Genomic DNA, 20,110 nt, shown 5'->3' with positions numbered 1-20,110 from the left:
GAGGCATCTCATGAGGAGGAGAAGCCATTTCCCTCTGCTCCTGAGGGGCCTCCTCCAGGGCTAACAACCTCCTCTCCACATTGCAGACACTGGCCTGCAGCTCTCCGACCTTCTGCTGCAACATCATGTAGTCGGCATCATATTTCGCCTTGAACTGCCGTACTTCCTGCAGGATCGCCTCCAACTTTGAATATTGTGCACAGCAGCACTTACAGGTTGGAGGAGATCCTGGAGGAAGTACGGCAGTGCTGGTGCTGGTGCTGGCACTGGCGCTGGCGCTGGTGGTGGTGCTGGTGGTGGTGCTGGCGCTGGTGGTGGTGGTGGTGCTGGTGGCAGTGGTGGGCCGCTGGGTATTGGCAGGCTTTTCTTGGCCTGTAAAGAAATTAAAAAAAATAATAATTCAACATGAGACACAGAACTATACATTATACATACATTACATACATAGTCAGATATGACATAAAAAAGCAAATACTACTGGATGCGTGTGAGCAAGTTTATAAAATAATCTACCCCTTATTTAGTTTATTGACCTTGAGGATTATAGAAAAATGAGGAGTCCATTGCAGGGGAGAAGGAGTGAGGGGAGAGTGGAGGGATATCAATCTATCAACATAGATTAGAGAGAATACATAATTTGAAGGATTGGAAGGAGAAATAATAGTCAATCTCAGGTTACACAGAATATGATGGTAGGGAGATACACTACAAACCTCTTCTTTTTTTTTCACCTTCAATTCTTTAGTTTACTATCATAGCCACTCAGTGTCATTTAATATATACAAATAAATAAATACACACATCCCCCCATTTCCCAATCCCCAGCCACTATAACTGACTGATATAAAAAAAAAGATTTGTTTTTCAGCCTCAGATAATATATACTACTGTACTGGCCGTGCCAAGATATATTATTTCCTACCTAGACCACTACTTGTTGTTGCTGCCTCCGTCCTCCTCTGGTGGACAGCTCTGCCTCCCACTAGGCCCAGGAAGCCCCGCCTCGTCCCTGCCTGGGTGTGGTTCTGTACAAGACAAATCAAAATTCAGAGAACAACAGTTAGAATTTTAAAAACAATAATGAGATCAGACACAATGATTCATTCACTGTTATATTAAAGAAACATTTTTAAACACAAATTCCATTACAATAATTGAATAGTTGTGTAATGTGTGTTGTTCTTGTGTAGTATTCTGAAACAACTTACCAGGCACGGAACGGGGCAAGGTTCGGCGGATCTCCTCGAGCCACCTACCCTCGTGCAATCGCAGATGGCGACCTGAAAATTAGAGGAATATACAGGAAAAGAATAACATTGATTAATTTTTACAACATGCCCATGTTTTGCCTTGACCTACTAGATTATTTTTTATGCAAGATACAAAAGTTAGTTATACATAAATACTATTTTTATTTATATTTCAATGTGGCTTTCAAAAAAATCCCAAATACCACCATTTCAAAAAGATAAATATAAATATCAATAATATACCACAGATAATTTTATTCCTTTGTAGTCTAGTTATTAAGTATTAATACTAGTATAGTATAGGGTAAGGGTGGTTACACTAGTAGCTAGCTAGCTAGTAGCTAGCTACTAGTATTTCTGTTTTTTTAAAATATATTTACTTAACATTATAACTTTTATTACTTATAGTAGTTAATTATTACATTATAATTATATAACTCACTGTTATGCTACTAGTAGCTACTGTTAGCTAGTATTACTATCATACTCTATTTAATTTTCAATGACAAAATAATATACATAATTTATAATTGAATAATATGATCAACATTATTATTTCTCACCTTTCTTTTTAGGTTCTTCCACCTCACGAGGGTAGGAGGCCCGCCGGCAAAACTCCTCCTGGAGAGAGGCCCAGGCAGCAGTCTCCTTTGCAGGTTAGGCCTGCTGCCTGGGGGGGTGTATAGGTTCCTCTCATCCAGAAGCATGAGCCGGGCCAGGAGGGTCCACGTCGGCCTGGGTTAAAAGCGGGGGCTTCCTGGACCTTGCTGCCCACCTTGGAGGAGGATGGTGGGGAGGAGTCAGACTCCCTCCCCCTGTCACCACCAGACTCCCTTTCACGTTCCATCCTACCATGAGAAAATAAAAAAGGAGATGAAAAAAAGTATGTGCTATAGGACAGCTGTTTTTTCAGAAGCTCAACACACTAATGCAGGGAGGGGCTAGGCAGCTCCCCCCTGTCTGTGAAGCCAGCCCTCAGCCCTCACCCTCACAGTGACAGTACCACTATTTCAGTTCAGTGGCAGGGACATGGGGGGGGAGGTAGTGAGGGTCAGGCAGCAGCTGAGCTCCCCCCCCCCTGTCTGTGAAGCCAGCCAGCCTCTCACTATGTAATGCAGGCAGGGAGGGAGCTGTCTCAACCCTCACCCTCCACAGTGACCAGTACACTATTCAGTTCAGTGGCAGGGACATGGGGGGGGGGGAGGAGTGAGGGTCAGGCAGCTGAGCTCCCCCCCCCCTGTCTGTGAAGCCAGCCAGCCTCTCACTACGTAATGCAGGCAGGGAGGGAGCTGTCTCAGCCCTCACCCTCACAGTGACAGTACACTATTCAGTTCAGTGGCAGGGACATGGGGGGGGGGGAGGAGTGAGGGTCAGGCAGCTGAGCTCCCCCCCCCCCCTGTCTGTGAAGCCAGCCAGCCTCTCACTACGTAATGCAGGCAGGGAGGGAGCTGTCTCAGCCCTCACCCTCACAGTGACAGTACACTATTCAGTTCAGTGGCAGGGACATGGGGGGGAGGGGAGGAGTGAGGGTCAGGCAGCTGAGCTCCCCCCCCCCCCTGTCTGTGAAGCCAGCCAGCCTCTCACTACGTAATGCAGGCAGGGAGGGAGCTGTCTCAGCCCTCACCCTCACAGTGACAGTACACTATTCAGTTCAGTGGCAGGGACATGGGGGGGGGGGGAGGAGTGAGGGTCAGGCAGCTGAGCTCCCCCCCCCCCCCTGTCTGTGAAGCCAGCCAGCCTCTCATGCAGGGAGGGAGCTGTCTGTGTGACACTGACAATCTCTGTTAAACTTTTTTTTCACTAAATTAGCATAAAATTAAATGAAGTACTTTTGTGTGTTAAACTTTTAATTTCCCCTAATGTAAGTAACTTCATTTAATATTATTTTTATATTATTTTATGCTGCTTCACCGAAAAAAAAGTGCATTAACTATTTAACTTAACCAACTAAGTAACTAATAGTAAAGTAATACTGTATAAACTAAAACAAAATCTTATATATTTATTATATTATACACTTACAGTGGTAAAGTTGTTGATGATATTGATTTTGATTTGTAACTCTCAGTCTGACTCTGTGCACAGCTCAAAGAAACACTATCAGGCTCAGCTTGCTTCTCAGAAGTTCTCACTGGCACTGCTGCTGCTCTGTCTGACTCAGACAGCACGTAGTAAGAAAATATTTATTAGTGCGTGTAGCAAAATGGCCTCCGGGGACCTCACAAAGCATGCTCAAGATAGCTCGCACTAATCCGCGTTTGTGCACACTACCCAGCGGTAGTGCGCACTAGCCAGCGGTAGTGCGCACTAACTACGGATGAGTTAAAATACTGATTCTACATTCCCATTGGCTGTTTTCCAGGTGGTGCGAACCAGTGGGAGCCCAGAACCGTACATTTAGCTAACGAACTCCTTAAAAATTGATACGTTTTACTTAAAAGTTGCAATTTTTGGTAGTGCGCACTAGCATTAGGTAGTGCGCACTAACCGGAACTTGGGGCGCACTAACCTCGTTAGTGCGCACTAACTCCGTTCGTAAAAAAAAACAAACCACACGCGAAAAACTAACTTTTAAACGAATAGGTCGACCGAAGCTCGACCGATTCCTAAAAACGAAGCACCATCTCTACCTGCAGGTACTTTTTTTTTCTCAGCAAATCCTACCTGTGTGCAGGGAATTTTCCTAAAATAATTTTCAGAGTCTGCACTTGTGTTCCCTTTGAAAACTGATGTAAAATCTGTGGGTAAAAGGTACCCATGGACCTTTGCACCAATATGGACAGTTAGAAATTACCCACAAAGTCTGGAGTAGTAAGAGGGGTGGAGGGGCAAGGCCTCCATGTTTCAGGCTGTAGGAAGGCACCCGGGGGCATGGAATCCCACCTCACCTAGCTAAGAAAAGGCTCTGTGGCCACTGGGAGATCCCATTCCTCCTAGTGACCCAACTGAAGGACAGAGACTGGAGCAGGCCCAGCACGACTAAGTGTACAGACTGTGCATTTACATGAAATGGCACACCTGGGAAGGTAGCAGCAGCAGCAGATGAAGCCATGGGGGCCACTGGTGGAACTCAACCAGCTGGCAGCCAAAGAAGTAAAGGCCACAGGCCGCTGCAGAGCTCACCCATCAGCAACCAGAAATAAAGGCACCACGGTGGTGTTGTTCCCTGTTATGTGCATGAGTGCTTTTGCACAAGTTTCCTATGGCACGCATAGGGGCGGAATTTTAAGAGCCCTGCTCGCCTAAATCCGCCCAAATCCGGGCGGATTTAGGCGAGCAGGGCCTGCGCGCCGGTAGGCCTATTTACATAGGCCTACTGGCGCGCGCAGAGCCCCGGGACTCGCGTAAGTCCCGGGGTTTTCGGAGGGGCGTGTCGGGGGGGCGGGCCCCGAACCGTGCTGCGTTTTCGGGGTGTGCGGGAGCGTTCCGGGGGCGGGCCGGGGGCGTGGCTACGGCCCGGGGCGGCCCGGGGCATGGCTGCACCCTCCGGACCCAGACCCCAGGTCGCGTTCCCGGCGCGCTAGCGGCCCGCTGGCGCGGGGGATTTACGTCTCCCTCCGGGAGGCGTAAATCCCCAAGAAAGGTAAGGGGGGGGTTTTAGACAGGGCCGGGCGGGTGGGTTAGGTAGGGAAGGGAGGTGAAGGTGAGGGGAGGGCAAAAGAAAGTTCCCTCCGAGGCCGCTCCGATTTCGGAGCGGCCTCGGAGGGAACGGGGGGTAGGCTGCGCGGCTCTGCGCGTGCCGGCTATACGAAATCGATAGCCTTGCGCGCGCCGATCCCGGATTTCAGCGGATACGCGCGGCTACGCGCGTATCTACTGAAATCCAGCGTACTTTTGTTGGCGCCTGGAGCGCCAACAAAAGTACGCCTATTCGCGGTTTTTGAAAATCTACCCCATAGCTTTTGCTCCACATCCATGCCCTGTACCCTTCCCCCCGCTCCCAGTACAGGAAGGCCAGTGGGCCATGGTGGAGTCCATCCCTTCATAGGCCAAAGTCAGGATGATGCCCAAAGGTGCATGGTAGAGCTCATTCAACCACAACTTGAAGAGAAGAGGAGGCTTATAGGGCTGTGCTGGAGCTCATTCCACCATGGTTGGAAGAGGATTCCTAAGGGGCTATGGTGGAGCCCATCCCACCACAGCCTGAAGTGAAGAGAAGGCTTGTTGAGGCCATGATGGACCCCCTTTCCATTATTGCCCAATATAAAGAGAAGGTTAGCAGAGCTGTGGTGGAGCGCATCCCACCATTGGTCAGAAGAGGAACTCTATGGGGCCATGGTGAAGCCCATTCTACAATGGTCCAAAGAGGAATCTTGCATGGCTATGGTGTAGCCTATCGTACCTTATCTGAAGTGAAGAGGAGCTCATGGGGCTGTGGGTGGAGTCCTTCCCACTATGGTCCAAACTGAAGAGGAGGCCTGTGGGGGCCATGGTGGAGCCCATCCCATTATGGTTCAAGAGAAGAGGAGGCATTTTGGGCATGGTGGAGCCCCATCCCACCATGGTCTGAAGTGAAGAGGGTTTGCAGGGCCATGGTTGGGACACCACAACTCAAAGGGCTGAAGCGACTCATGGGGCTGTGGTATAGCTCGTCCAACCATGTCCAAAGAGAAGAGGAGGCCATGTATGTATGTGTATGTTTGTGTGTTTGTTTGAGAGCTTGTGTGTGTCTGTGTGAGAGCCTGTTTGTGTGTTTTTTCATCTGAGAGCCTGTATGCATGTGTGTGTGTCTATGTGAAAACTTGCATGTTTCTGTATAAAAGCCGGTGTGTGTCTGTGTCTATGTGAGAGCCTGTCTTCGGTCAGCTGTTTGGGAACCTATCTTGCACAGACTTTGCGAAAGTTCAATGCATCGTGCACTAAGGAATATGCTAATCCGTGAGAACACCCCATTTCTTTGGCAACTTTGTCAATTGTTACCCTCCGGTTAGCGCGAACCATCTCTTCAACCTGCTTCACAGTTGCCTCTGTCGCAATCTCTACAGGTCGACCAGGTCTGGTTTCGTCGTTCACGTTGGCACGTCCTTGTGAAAATCTGTCGGTCCAGTTATAAATTGCTTTACGCGAGAGACATTTCTCTCCATATACTGGATACATTTCTTTATGAATGTCTTTTGCCACTAAGCCCTTAGCCCATAAAAATCGGACAACAGCACGTTGTTCTTTGACCATACAATCTGTCAACACGGCAGCCATTTTCCTTGTGTACACAGCCCCTGCGCATGCAAGTTTAAATAACTAATTATGTACATAAGCACTCTAGGTGCTGTCATCTATGGAATATGACAACATTACAGATATATGTTTTATTACCTTAGTAGAGAGATTTGTGACTTACTTACTGACTTACCCTCGTATATTGAACAGGACCGGTCCCAACACCAATCCTTGCGGCACTCCGCTTAACACCACTCTCTCTTCAGAGTAATTTCCATTTACCATCACACATTGTCTTCTGTCCGTCAACCAGTTTGTAATCCAGACCACCACCTCGGCACTCATTCCTAAGCTTCTCATTTTATTCACAAAGCCTCCAGTGTGGGACCATATCAAAAGCTTTGCTGAAATCCACGTAGATGAACTTGAGCGCTCTTGATATTCTGTTGTTTTTTAAATATTTATTTTTTTTGGGGGGATAGAAACATTTTTAATTATTGCATTTTGTTTATTCATCAGATCTTTTGAAATATTTATTGGTGTTTGGAAAATTTTGGATATTCTATTAACTAACTGGTTTGAAATATTTATACTTTTTTATAATATGATTTTACTCTTATGATTGATTTATATTTCTTGATTTTATTCTTTAATGTTTTATGAAGAATGCTAATGTTTCTGTTCTTTTCATTGTTGCCTCTGCATGTAGAGGATGACTTGTGGTGGTGTTCCAGTTCAGTTCTTCTCTACATGTTTCTATTTATACGTTCTGGTCAGGGTTGTGTCTGTGTTCTGCATGTGTGACCAAGGTGAGGAATTTTGTTGGCATGTAGTTTCTATTTAGGGATCTGTAGCAGTTTGATTTGTTTCTCTTTTCCTAATAGGATGTGCATTGTTGTTCTAGGGCTTGGTGTGTAATATATTGCAGTGTTGCCTTTTCCTAATAAGGTTGTTACTATTTTTGTGCTGGTAGTTAAGAGTTGTTTTGGTATGGGAGGTTTTACTATATTGCTAACTCATGGCTTTCTGAGAGCCAATTCCACACCCAATACACATTACATAACGTTTAATTCCATAGGAGTTCCAAGTTTCTTTTTTGCAGAGTTTTCTCCAAATGGCACTACAGCAGTGAATGTAAATATAATATGTATGTTGTAAGTGATATTTTTGCCTCAGAAGGCTGTACTTTTGAATGTATTTTTCATGTAATATTTGTTTTAAATGCATAATTTGAAATTGTGTATGGAGAAGGTGTGGTGGGGAAAAAGGCTGGACACAAAGCTGTAAGATAATTTAACTGTGTATGTCTGAAAGAGAGAGAGGAGAGAGTGTGTGGGGGGGGAGGGAACTTGTGTGCAAGGCTGTAAGTTTTTGCCTAGGATACTTTATACCCTTACCTTGATCTTATTGTATAATATTTTCTGAGGAATGGTAATGTTCCTGTTTTTACACTGGTGCACTACATACAGAGTCTGACTTGTTTGCCAGTTTCCAGTTCAGTTCATGTCTGCACTTTTCCATTACACTGTATGGTCACTTTATTCCGTATTTGGTGAGGATTTGTTTGTGTTCTGCATGTGTGATTGAGGTTAAGTGTTCTGCTAATGTTTCTATGTAGGGTTCTATAGAAACTTGGTTTGTTCTGTTTTCCTCATAGGAGGTATATTGGTGTATTAAGGCCTGGTTGTAATGTTTGCAGGGTCACCTTTTCCTTGGGTTGAACAGTTTGAGTTTTGGCGGTTAGTGCTATTTTGGAAAGGGAGGTTTATTATATTGTAATTGCAATTTAGTATGCTCATAGCTTTTTGAGGACCAAGCCCACACCCAAAATGCTTTACAATAAAGTCCTAATACTTATTGGTTCCAAGGGAATTTTTGGCTTTATGTATTGGTTTTCTGGTTGACACCACAGCAGTGCATGTAAATGTAATATACATGCTGTTGTGTGATTTTTATTTCAAAGACTGTGAGTATCCTCTTTCATGTAAAACATTTTAATATAAATGCATAATTGAAATTGTGTGTGGAGAGGGCCATGGCGGGGGGGGGGGGGGGGGGGAGGGGAAGGCTGGGCATAAAGCTGTAATACCCCTGCACTGACTCTGATTAGGAAAAGAATACAAATAAAATGTTAAAAAAAACCCCGAATGAGAGTGGTCAGCATAGTAATTGTTTGCAAAGGGCTACAAAACAATTAGCACTGGGCCTGCATGGTGGTGCCCTGTGGTGACACGCCGACGGGGTTCCCACCCCTCCCCAGTGAAAAGAGACCCCGTGTGGTAATGCTGTCATGTGGTTATACATTGGTGGGTAATGGTGGGGGAGAACGGTAGGGGACACAGGCGAGACAACACAAATGCATTGACCCCAGGGGCACCAGAGACCCTTGCTACGCCTCTGCCAAAGAGAACAGCTTTAAACTGCTCTGCTTGATTGTAAGCTGATTTTCAAATGGAAATTCCCCTAAGAATGTACCTTTGAAAACACTTTTCTTCCAGTACAATTTGCACTACTTGGAATCAGGTGAAAAGAATTATTATCATTAACGTAAACACAGTGATTTTGAAATTAAATCCCTGTCCATACTTTCTTTCCTTTGACCTAACCCACCACACCCCACTTTTACCCTCATTAAAGAGGGCAATATTCAGTGTTTAACTGCATAAAACCTTCTGTCTATTGTCCCCAAAGGGGGACATTTTTAGATTGTCCGCTTTGGGGCAAAATTCATGGTTGCTTTATACCATAGACTTTGCTCCAAGTTTGAAGAGAAAATGTACATGGAACTCGCCATTGGCACAAAGCACCTACAGACTTTTGTACCTGCTTTTGAATGGGTACATTTTCTATGGAAAATAATGTGCATAAAAATGAAAATGCCATCGTTCTATGTGAGATTGGTCCCATATGGTCGAAGCTTAATCCTCTACCTAACCAATTTACTTAACAGCTAAACAGGAATGGTAACTTTTAAACAGGTCCACAGGCGCACATGTGCACGTGTTTCATTGGCCCAGGCACAGGATGCGGCAATTTTCTAACATACATGCGTAAATGGGTGCATGTTATAAAATAGCCTGAATGCACGCACACGTGCACACTTAGAAGCAGTTCCAGCACTGCTCTCTACATTAATGGCGGGGGTGGGGAAGGGAAATAGAACCAAAAGGTTCTAAAGGCCAAGAGTAACAGATAAGTATGAGAGATTAAAAAAAAAAGTGCGAAAGCTTGCTGGACAGACTGGATGGGCCTTTTGGTCTTCTTCTGCCATCATTTCTATGTTTCTATGTTTCCCCATATTTTAGCAGAGTTTGGTTTCCTGAAGTCCAGGACCCTCACTCTAAAATGAACCATCACTACCTGAACTCTCATATTGATCCACACCATCTGATGATCATTGGATCCCAGGTGATCCCCCACTAAGACATCAGAAACACTGTATCCATTGGTAAGCACCAAATCCAGTATCATTCCCTCAAGTGTCGGTTCCATTCCTAGTTATATTACACCAATAAAAATAGATGTTACATGTATTTATGTATTTGATTATTTTAAAGCATTTATATCTCACTGATCTGCAAAACTCGGCAGGTTATAAACTAACATACATAATAAAACATATGAAGTAAAAATAATTAAAATAAAAGGGCAATACCATAGTAATTAAAATATAGACATACGGCCTTAAGGGGGCAAGATGGCTGCCAGATAGGACGCAAGTGAAGCAACGCTGCACCCTTTTCCTGAAAACGTTTAACAACTAATGCCACATACTAAGCAAAAGGGGAGTATTCTGGGAGCAATTTCAAGCTTACCCGTACTGGATCCCCTTCAGAGATGCATCGTAGGCTTCCTCATGGGATCTGCTGAAACACCCGAAGGGCTGGTCACTGGGAGGGGACGGAGGAGGGGACAGAGGAGTGAACGCCGTCCCCCCTGACCCTGGATGTCACGCTGAGCCCGGGTGAGCTGATGCGGCCGATGCATCCAGCATCGATTGAGGAGCCTGCAGGAATATTGATGACCCAGAGCTTGCAGTATCACAAGCTGCTGGAGAAGACACGGGGAACCACTGGGATAGGGTGAGGAGAGCATTCACCGAGCCGTGGAGTGGGCTGATCATTGTGAGAACCGATTCCCACAGGAGGTGGGGGCCAGGGACAGGCTCAGGTACCATCAGGAAGCGATCTGATGCATACAGCAAGTCCCAGGGAGATGAGAAGTGCCCAGAGAGAACCAGCATCAGTGAGTATAAATTTGGGCCTACCAGAGGAAATTACTTTGGGAAATGTATGGCTAGCTCTTAAAGCAATTGAAAAATCCCTAAAAGTAATTGCTCAGATGACAACGGAAACAAAAAATCAGACAATAATTAATACAACCTAATTGGAATTTTTAATCTCAAAATAGAAAATCATGAACAAAGAATTCAAAAAATGGAGGACATTCAACAAAATCTTATAAAATCAGAAGAAATGAATGCGAAAAGATTGGAAAGGCTTGAAAATAATCAGAGAATCTTGAATTTAAGAGTAATAAACTTTCCAGTTATTCGCATGCTATCACCAATTGAATTGTTCAAAACCTACATGAAAGAGATTCTAAAAATACCCGATACAGCATTGCCAGTTTGTACTAAGACTTATTACCTTCCTCAATCGGGCCCTGAAGTGGAAGAAGAAGAATTCTTAGCAATGAGAGAAAGGCTCCTCAGTTTGGGTGCCCGATACATATTAAAGTACCCTAGTAAATGCTGTATTCGATATTTAAATAATAACTATGTATTTTTTGAGCCAGACCAACTGAAGGAGTTTCTGCTGGGTCACTCACAAGATACCCCTAAGGACGGTTCGACTATTAGTTAAGAGCATGATTCACTATCTTATACCTAAAATTTGAAATCTATTTTGCTTTCACTTAGAATTCTCATTCTCATGCTTATATTTAGGAACATAATCCTTTGTAATGAATATTGTTTCAATATTGTTATGATGATGTACGTAAAATGTGATTATAGGAAGGATTATGTCACGTTTTACTATTTAAGATAAGTTACAAGTAATTATGTGAAATTCAAAATTCAAAAATTAAAAAAATTATATATATAGACATACATCAAAACATCATCTGAGGGAGCTAACTAACCCTTGAGATCCTGCTGCCCTTCCTCTCTCCTTGGGATGCTAAACCTGCACCATCACTATTAAATGCAGCTGACAATAAGTAGCCTTTGAGAATGTTTCTAAAATACAGGTAATCATGTTCCTGTTTTAAAAATTCTGGAAGCTCATTCCAGAGCATAGGACCAGTAACCTGAAACAACTGGTTCTGCCATTCCTTCGATCTGATTGATATCTGAAATGGTATACTCTGCAGATGTTTAGAAGCAGATTGTAGTGGGTAGGTGAGATGTAGGGGTGTGCATTCGTATTGACCGCATATGTAAAACGCTACGCATATTTTTTTTTTAACTGACCCCCCAAGCTGGGGGGGTCAGTTCCTTTTGGGTGAACGAGCGTTCCGGCACGACCCCGCGGGGAATCACGTGACACCGCGTCACTCGAAGTGGCGCCGACGTCACGTGCTCCTCGCAAAGGATTGCAGAAATGGTGTCCTCACTCCTCGCTGGATCACCAGGGAGTTGTGGTAAGTCTTGGGGGGGGGGGATTAAGGAGGGTGAGGGGTTTAAATTTTTATTTGCACATATGGACATATACTCAACTCATTGAATTCTGTTTATGTCCATATTGACCGCAAATGGGATCCCCTTTGGACATAAACTTTTGCTCTGCACATCCCTAGTGAGATGATTAGTAGCCAACTCTGGGAAACTTTAATGTTAAATCCTGTTAGTGGACTTACAGGCTTAGTGGTCTTACAGAAAGCCAGTGGAGAGACATCAGAGAGGAAATAATATGGGAGTGCAAAGGAAGACCAGTAATCAGACACGCTGCATAGTTTTGTATTAATTGTAATGCCTTTAAAGATGACTTAAGCTCATGAACAGAGAATTACAATAGTCAAGAGGTGATAGAATGAAAGCCTGGGTCAATATCTGGAAATCTAGTACATTTAAGAATGGTTTGACAGAATGAAGAAGCCGAAGCTTGAAGAAGGAGGACTATACTAAAGATTGAATCTGTGGGTAAAAACACAGAGAAGAATCAATCAGTGTACCCAAATCTTGTACACAGAATTTTATAGGTATATGTGCAACATCAAATGTCCTATGCTCTGAAAAGCCAGAGATTGCAACTTGAGACAACCAAATGACTTCACTCTTACTAAGATTTAGGACCAGATTTCTTCTTTTCTGGTTAATCCTCGGTGCCTTCTACTTACCTTGTATGACCTGCAGTTCTGTTGCTTTAATATTATTTTTAACTAGCTGTACCCTGCCACGCGTTGCTGTGGCTGAGCCTGGTTAAGTTGAAAAAACAGAACAGAGCCAGGGGATATCTGTAATATGTTTAATTTTGCAATGCTTGTGGGTATACAACATTTTTTATTGTTCCATTGTTAGTGCAGATATACAAATTGTCAGGTTTGCCTACTCGTGAACATGCAACATACAATTGTCCATGTGAGAAGCAATCGGTTTGTAGATGTATACCGCAGAGGTGTAAAGATTGTCCTTGAGCTTTGTTGATGATTATTGCAAATGCCAATCTAATTGGGAATTGCAATCTTTTAAATTGAAATGGCATATCTGTTGGAATGATAGGGATGCGAGGAATGAGTACATCTTCACCTTTGAAAGGTCCTGTCAAGATTGTAGCTTCTATGATATTGGTCCTTAAATTTTTGATAGCAACACATCCCCTTTGTTTCTCCCAGAAATTTCATAGCCTTGCAGTATGGACACACGTGTGTCATAGAGCCAATGAGAACATGCCGTATGAAAGTATAATCCTGATGTGGGTTGTATCGGAAAGCAAGTTGATTATAATGTTTGGCCAGTTGATGTGGGATCCATGGCTGACGTTGAGGTGCTGTCGGTGTTAGAGGGATTTCAGCCACTTTCAGCGTTTTATGGGCATGGTGTTGTGAACGAAGGAGATTGTGAGCAGCGGAACGTGCTTGCCGTGATCGCAAGTGTGCCTCTAGCAGTCTGGATGCACGTTGCTCGGCCGCTTCCTGCTGTCTTCCTACAACTATTCTTTCCTTGTTGTGCTGTTTTTTTGCTGCCCGTTCCTCCTCCGTGTGCCTAGTTCTAAGGCGTTGTGCCGCTAGCGCAGCGCGAGTACGCCGATGTAAGTTAAATTTTCTGTGAGGCATCAATTTGGTGAATTGCAAGAGATGTATGAATGGTGTGTAAAAAGATCAAGGGAAATGGGACTGTAATGTCCGAAGAGCAAGAGAAATGCACAGGGCAAAAATTAATGCCTTCTTAGGTAAGAGGATCCAGACCTTAAAAAGCAGTTACGACGCTGATAGATAAGAAATGAATTGGTGTGTATAAACATGGTCAGTCAGTGGGAGGTTGTGATCCTTAGGGATAAAAATAGGGGAGTGCCTAATCCATCTAGTAATGTGTCTGTAGAGAAGTTTCTTTTGGATGGCTAATCTGCTAGCTTTCAGAGATCAGTAAGGTTATAGTTTGTGTGTGGTTTTTTTTTTTTTACCCCAAATGAACAGCACCAGCAAAGAATAGTTTAAATATGCAAGCACACCTTCCTGCCCCCCCCCCCCCCAACCCGGCGAAATAGAGCAACCCACGCTACAGCCCCCCTCTCGGGAGATGTGGAGAATGAGTGCCCCCCCCCCCTGTGAAAAACACACGGCGGAAAATGAGAATGGTCCTCCACCGTGCTCCTCCCCGGCTACCTGTGTAAACTGCCAGCCGGTGGCGAGGGTGTGTGCTAGGGTTTGTTCCGCCGGCTGCCATGTCGCAAAACTTCACCGGTGAAAGTGGTGCATTAGGATTCGTGACCTAGTAAGGGCAAATGTCCGCTGAGGATATGGCGCCGACGGGCTCTTGCCCTTACTATGTCACATGGTGTACCGACGTCATTGTTGTCTCCGTATAGCATAGTAAGGGCAAGGTTCGCCAGCGCCATTTTAGTTGCTGGCATCCGACGGCCCTACTGAATGCGATGTGTCCCGGACCGTTCCTGTGGTGCCGGCAGAGAAGCACGGACTTGTATCAGGTGTAGTGTGTGATCGGAGTGCAGTGCGTGGGTGGGTGGAAGAGGGTACTTTAATTTAAAATCGGAGGGTGTGTGAAATGCGTGGCTTCCCAATGTAGCAGCCAGGAATCCATGTTTTGGTGTGTTTTGGGAGGGTGGGTGAAGTAAGTGGCATTGGCAGGCGTGTGGGTGGGGGTGTGTGGTGTGATGAGTGTGGATTTCTATGTGTTATGAGGGAGTGTGAATGAAAGACAACAGCCCTGTGTGGGGGTGGGGTGTGGTGTGTGAGTGTGTGTGAAAGGTGTAAGAGGTTGCGCTTGTGCTGACGGCCACCAGATGTCGCTGTTTTGTGTAAGCAATTTTTAAACTTGTATTACCTGTCACAGGTGTGACCTATATGTAATGTAAGTGTATAAGATCCTTCTCATATGGGAAGTGAATGTTGTGTGCAAATTTGAACGCATTCGGTTAAGCGGTTGGCGAGATTAGCGACAACGTACAAACTATTTAACATTTTTATTTATATAGATAGTGTCATTCCTTCTCCCTTTCTTCCTATTCTGTCCTTCCTAAATAGATAACTACATCCCATTCATGGCTTTCTCATGTACTCTGGATGACAGCCACTACATCCATGATTGCCTATAGATCTTGGACATTATTTCCCATGCTATGGGCAATTAGTATACATTGTTTTCCAAATGTTGCTTCTTTTTTACCCATTTGTAAACAAGTGTTTAATCTTTTACTTACCTGAGGGTTTATGCTTAGCTCAGGGCTTTTTTTTAATCCGTACCTGATGCTCCTAGTTTAAAGCCTTCTTCTCCTCAATAGGTTTGCCAGTCTATTCTGGAACATTCTTCACCCCTTCTTTGCTAGGTGGACACCATCACTGCTCAGCAGTTCTTGGAATGAAATCCTATACTCCAGGAAGCTAAAACACCGTCTACACAGCCATTCATTCATCTACAGAATGTTAGCTTCGCTGCCCCAGCCTTTATCCTCAACTTGGAGAATTAAGCACAAAACCGTGTACCTATCTTCTTCACCCTCACAGTACGGCCTGCTTGATTTTCCATCTGTGTGGCATGCACAGTTAGCTGAGGCACATGAAAGGGTGGTCTCTGTGGCAGCACCTACTATATGAAACCTTTTACCACAGGACTTGAGGTAAACCTGTGAAGGAGAACCTTCAAAATGTTATTGAAAACTTATCTTTTCAGACTTGCTTACAATTGATGCACTGATTTTTAAGTTGATTCAGACACTGAATGGTAGCCACTCTTGTTTTGTTATTTTTATGTTATGTGTTTATTATTTTATGTATGTTATATTATGAGCCATCTAGTCATTGGTATTGGCAGCATATAAGTAGAAATAAATAAATAATGAAGTCACGTTTGATATGTTCCAGGGGATACCTAGCTGTAGCATTTATGTGAACATGGATGAACATCATTATATAATAGATGATTCTTGGTGATCTCTCTGTGATATCTTGGATTTTGGCAACTGGTAGACAGCCCACCTCCCAGGACAGCATGTCTGGTCAGCAGGTGTATACTATCATGCCCCTCATAAGAACATAAGAAATTGCCATTCTGGGTCAGACCAAGGGTCCATCAAGCCCAGCATCCTGTTTTCAACAGAGGTCAAACCAGGCCACAAGAACCTGGCAAGTACCCAAACACTAAGAAGATCCCATGCTACTGATGCCAGTAATAGGAGAGGCCATTTCCTAAGTCAACTTGATTAATAGCAGTTCTCCGTCAAGAACTTATCCAAAGCTTTATTAAACCCAGTTACACTAAATGCTCTAACCCACATCCCCTGGCAACAAATTCAAGAGCTTAATTGTGCATTGAGTGAAAAAGAATTTTCTCCGATTAGTCTTAAATGTGCTACTTGTTAACTTCATGGAGTGCCCCCTAGTACTTCTATTATTCAAAAGTGTAAATAACTGATTCATATCTACTCGTTCAAGACCTCTCATGATTTTAAAGTCCTCTATCATATACCCCTCAGCCATATTTTCTCCAAGCTGACAGCCATAACTTCTTCAGCCTTTCCTCATAAGGGTGCTGTTCCATCCCCTTTATCATTTTGGTTGCCCTTCTCTGTATCTTCTCCATTGCAACTCTATATTTTTTGAGATGCAGCGACCAGAATTGTACACAGTATTCAAGGTGTGGTCTCACCATGGAGCAATACAGAGGCATTATGACATTTTCCATTTCATTAACCATTCCCTTCCTAAAAATTCCTAACATTCTGTTTGTATTTTGACTGCTGCAGCACACTGAACCAATGATTTCAAATTATTATCCATTAAGATACCTAGATATTTTTCCTAGGTGATAGCTCCTAATATGGAACCTAACATCGTGTAGCTACAGCAAGGGTTATTTTTCCTTATATGCAACACCTTGCACTTGTCCACAATAAATTTCATCTGCTATTTGGATGCCCAAATGTCCAGTCTCACAAGGTTCTCCTATAATGTTTCATAATCCGCTTGTGATTTAACTACTCAGAATAATTTTGTATCATCTGCAAATTTAATAACTTCACTCATCATATTCCTTTCCAAATCATTTATAAATATATTTAAAAGCACCAGTCCAAGTACAGATCCCTGAGGCACTCCACTGTTTACCCTTTTCCACATTAAATCCTACTCTCTGTTTCCTATATTTTAACCAGTTTGTAATCCATGAAAGGACATCGCCTCCTATCCCATGACTTTTTAGTTTTTTTGGAAGCCTCTCATAAGGGACTTTGTCAAACAACTTCTGAAAATCCAAATACAATACATCTACCGGTTCACATTTATCCACATGTTTATATTAACCTTTTCAAAAAAATGAAGCAGATTTGTTAGGCAACACTTCCCTTGGGTAAATTCATGTTTAATATGTTCCATTAAACCATGTCTTTCTATATGCTCTATGATATTGTTCTTTAGAATAGTTTCCAATATTTTTCCTGGCATTGAACTTAGGCTCACTGGTCTATAATTTCCCGGATCGCCCCTGGAGCCCTTTTAAAATATTGGGGTTACATTGGCCACCCTCCAGTCTTCAGGTATAATTGATTATTTTAATGATAGGTTACAAATTTTAACTAATCAGAAATTTCATTTTTTAGTTCCTTCAGTACCCTAGGATGCATACCATCTGGTCCAGGTGATTTGCTACTCTTTAGTTTGTCAATGTGGCCTACTACATCTTTCAGGTTCGCAGTGATTTGGTTCATTTTGTCTGACTCATCACTCTTGAAAACCATCTCCGGAACTGGTATCTCCCCAACATCCTCATTATTAAACACAGAAGCAAAGAATTCATTTAGTCTTTCTACAATGGCCTTATCATCCCTAGGAGCCATTTATCCCCTATGTCATCTAATGGTCCAACCAAATCCCTCACAGGTTTCTTGCTTCGAATATATTTTAAAAAGTTTTTATTATGGGTTTTTGCCTCTATGGCCAACTTCATTTCAAATTCTTTCTTCGCCTGTCATAGCAATGTTTTACAATTAACTTGAGAATGCTTATGATTTTTCCTTTTTTCTTCAGATGGATCCTTCTTCCAATTTTGGAAAGATTTTTTTGGCTAAAATAGCCTCTTTCACCTCACCTTTTAATCTTGCTGGTAATCATTTTGCCTTCCTTCCATCTTTCTTAATGTGTGGAATTTATCTGGACTGCACATCTAAGATTATATTTTTATACAATGTCCATGCCTGTTGAACACTTTTAACCTTTGCAGTTGTACCTTTCAGTTTTTTTCTAACTATTATCCTCATTTTATCAAAGTTTCCCTTTTGAAAATTTAGTGTTAGAGCTGTAGATTTACTTATTATTCCCCTTCCAGTTATTAGTTTAAATCTGATCATGTTATGATCACTATTGCCAAGTGGCTCCACCACTGTTACCTCTCTCACCAAATTTGCATTTCACTAAGAGTCACCTGTAACCACTATCCTTCACTTCCTAGTTATAGTGCTTGCTGATCCTGCAGCTGATCCTGCACCTTTCAAGCTCTTGAGTTTTGGTTCCACCTCATCCTGGGAAGGTTTCTCCATTTCAGCTTCCAGGGCTTCATACTGGTTCTTCAGCTGAAGGAAAACTGGGGTTGGGTTAAGGATTCTACTGGCTTTGGTAATCAGTGTCCAATTGTCATGATGTAGTCCAGTATCTCATTTCCCTTCACTGGAGTTTCCCATTTTAGATGACTCAAGAAATATTTCATGAATGTAATTCTCCTTGCCATGAATGCTCCTAAGCTTCACCACCTTCTCTCTCAGGTCCACCAATTGTTTCCTGAGTGAGCTGACCTGCAGGCATCCTTCATAGCAAGTTGATTCCATTTAGCTAGAAGCAGAAGTTATAATTGTAGAATAAGCTTTGGTGACACAATGTTTTCTGGTAATCCTTCTGCCCTTCATAGAATCTTGATACTTGTAGAAAGAAATTAGAAGATAGACTTACCAAAGTCTAACTTTTCCTCTCCTGACAGTAAGCATATTCATCTGGCTTCTATTCCTTAAAAATTAATACATTTTTTGGCTCTGAATTTAAGAAAATGAATCACTGAGGTAAATGAACTGATTCAAAAAAAGTTTGCCATCTCAAGCTGAGATTTCTGAAATTTCCAAGGCAATCTGTTGAAATTCAATTAGCTATGCTGAAAATATCTTATTAAAGCGCTTAAGATCCCTCAGCAGGCAAGAGATAAGGGGGCTAAATCAGAGAGATGCAGAACTCTCTTTGGTAGCCTGAATATGTTTGTCTTATTGGAAACATTTCCAGAAAAGAAAATGGATAGGTCCACTTTCCTAGTGACCTTCATGTTCAAGTAGGAACAAAATAAGAGTTTACATCTATTCTTTTGTTGTAAAAATGTTCTTTTTCTAGATCAGAAAATTTTGGTTTATCCAGATTTATGTAAAGTTATTCAAGACAGAAGGATACTAATTCCCATCTGTGTGCCAAGAAACATTAGCAGTTGACACAGAGATATTTATTCTTTTTCCTTGCAAATGTCTTGTGAAGCATAGCAATGTTAATTATATTTTTTGAGCCATCACACAGTTTTCCTTATATTCTATAGAACTTCTCAGAGCTGATAAAAGAGGTGAAAAGCCCATGAAATATGTTGGGATGCTTGTGCCTGCTACAGTTTATTACACCAGTTTTTGCATGTGTACAAAATAAAAGTTGTTTTTTTTTTATTTCCATTATTGCTTTTCTTTTGGGTTTTTCTTTCTTGGATATCCCTTATTTGTGGTTTGTGTGAGAAACATGTTTCAATTATTTTTTATATATGTGATATTTATTTTGTACTTTAAGAAGTTGATTTTAAAAGTGTTGATTGCGTAAAAATGCCCACATATGCACATATTTATTTATTTATTTGTTTCTTTATTTCTTTAAATTTCTTCTAGCCCACAACTTCCTAACAACAATCTAGTTTGTACCCACTTATACTGATTAGCCGAAGGAATGCACAGTTGCAAAGTACATTCTGATCTCAGGATTCATTTGGGGGGTATACATCTCTATTACGTCTTGAA

The sequence above is a fragment of the Rhinatrema bivittatum genome, chromosome 2 (genome assembly GCF_901001135.1).
Source record: "Rhinatrema bivittatum chromosome 2, aRhiBiv1.1, whole genome shotgun sequence".
Taxonomy (NCBI): domain Eukaryota; kingdom Metazoa; phylum Chordata; class Amphibia; order Gymnophiona; family Rhinatrematidae; genus Rhinatrema; species Rhinatrema bivittatum.
This window is presented reverse-complemented; position numbering follows the sequence as displayed.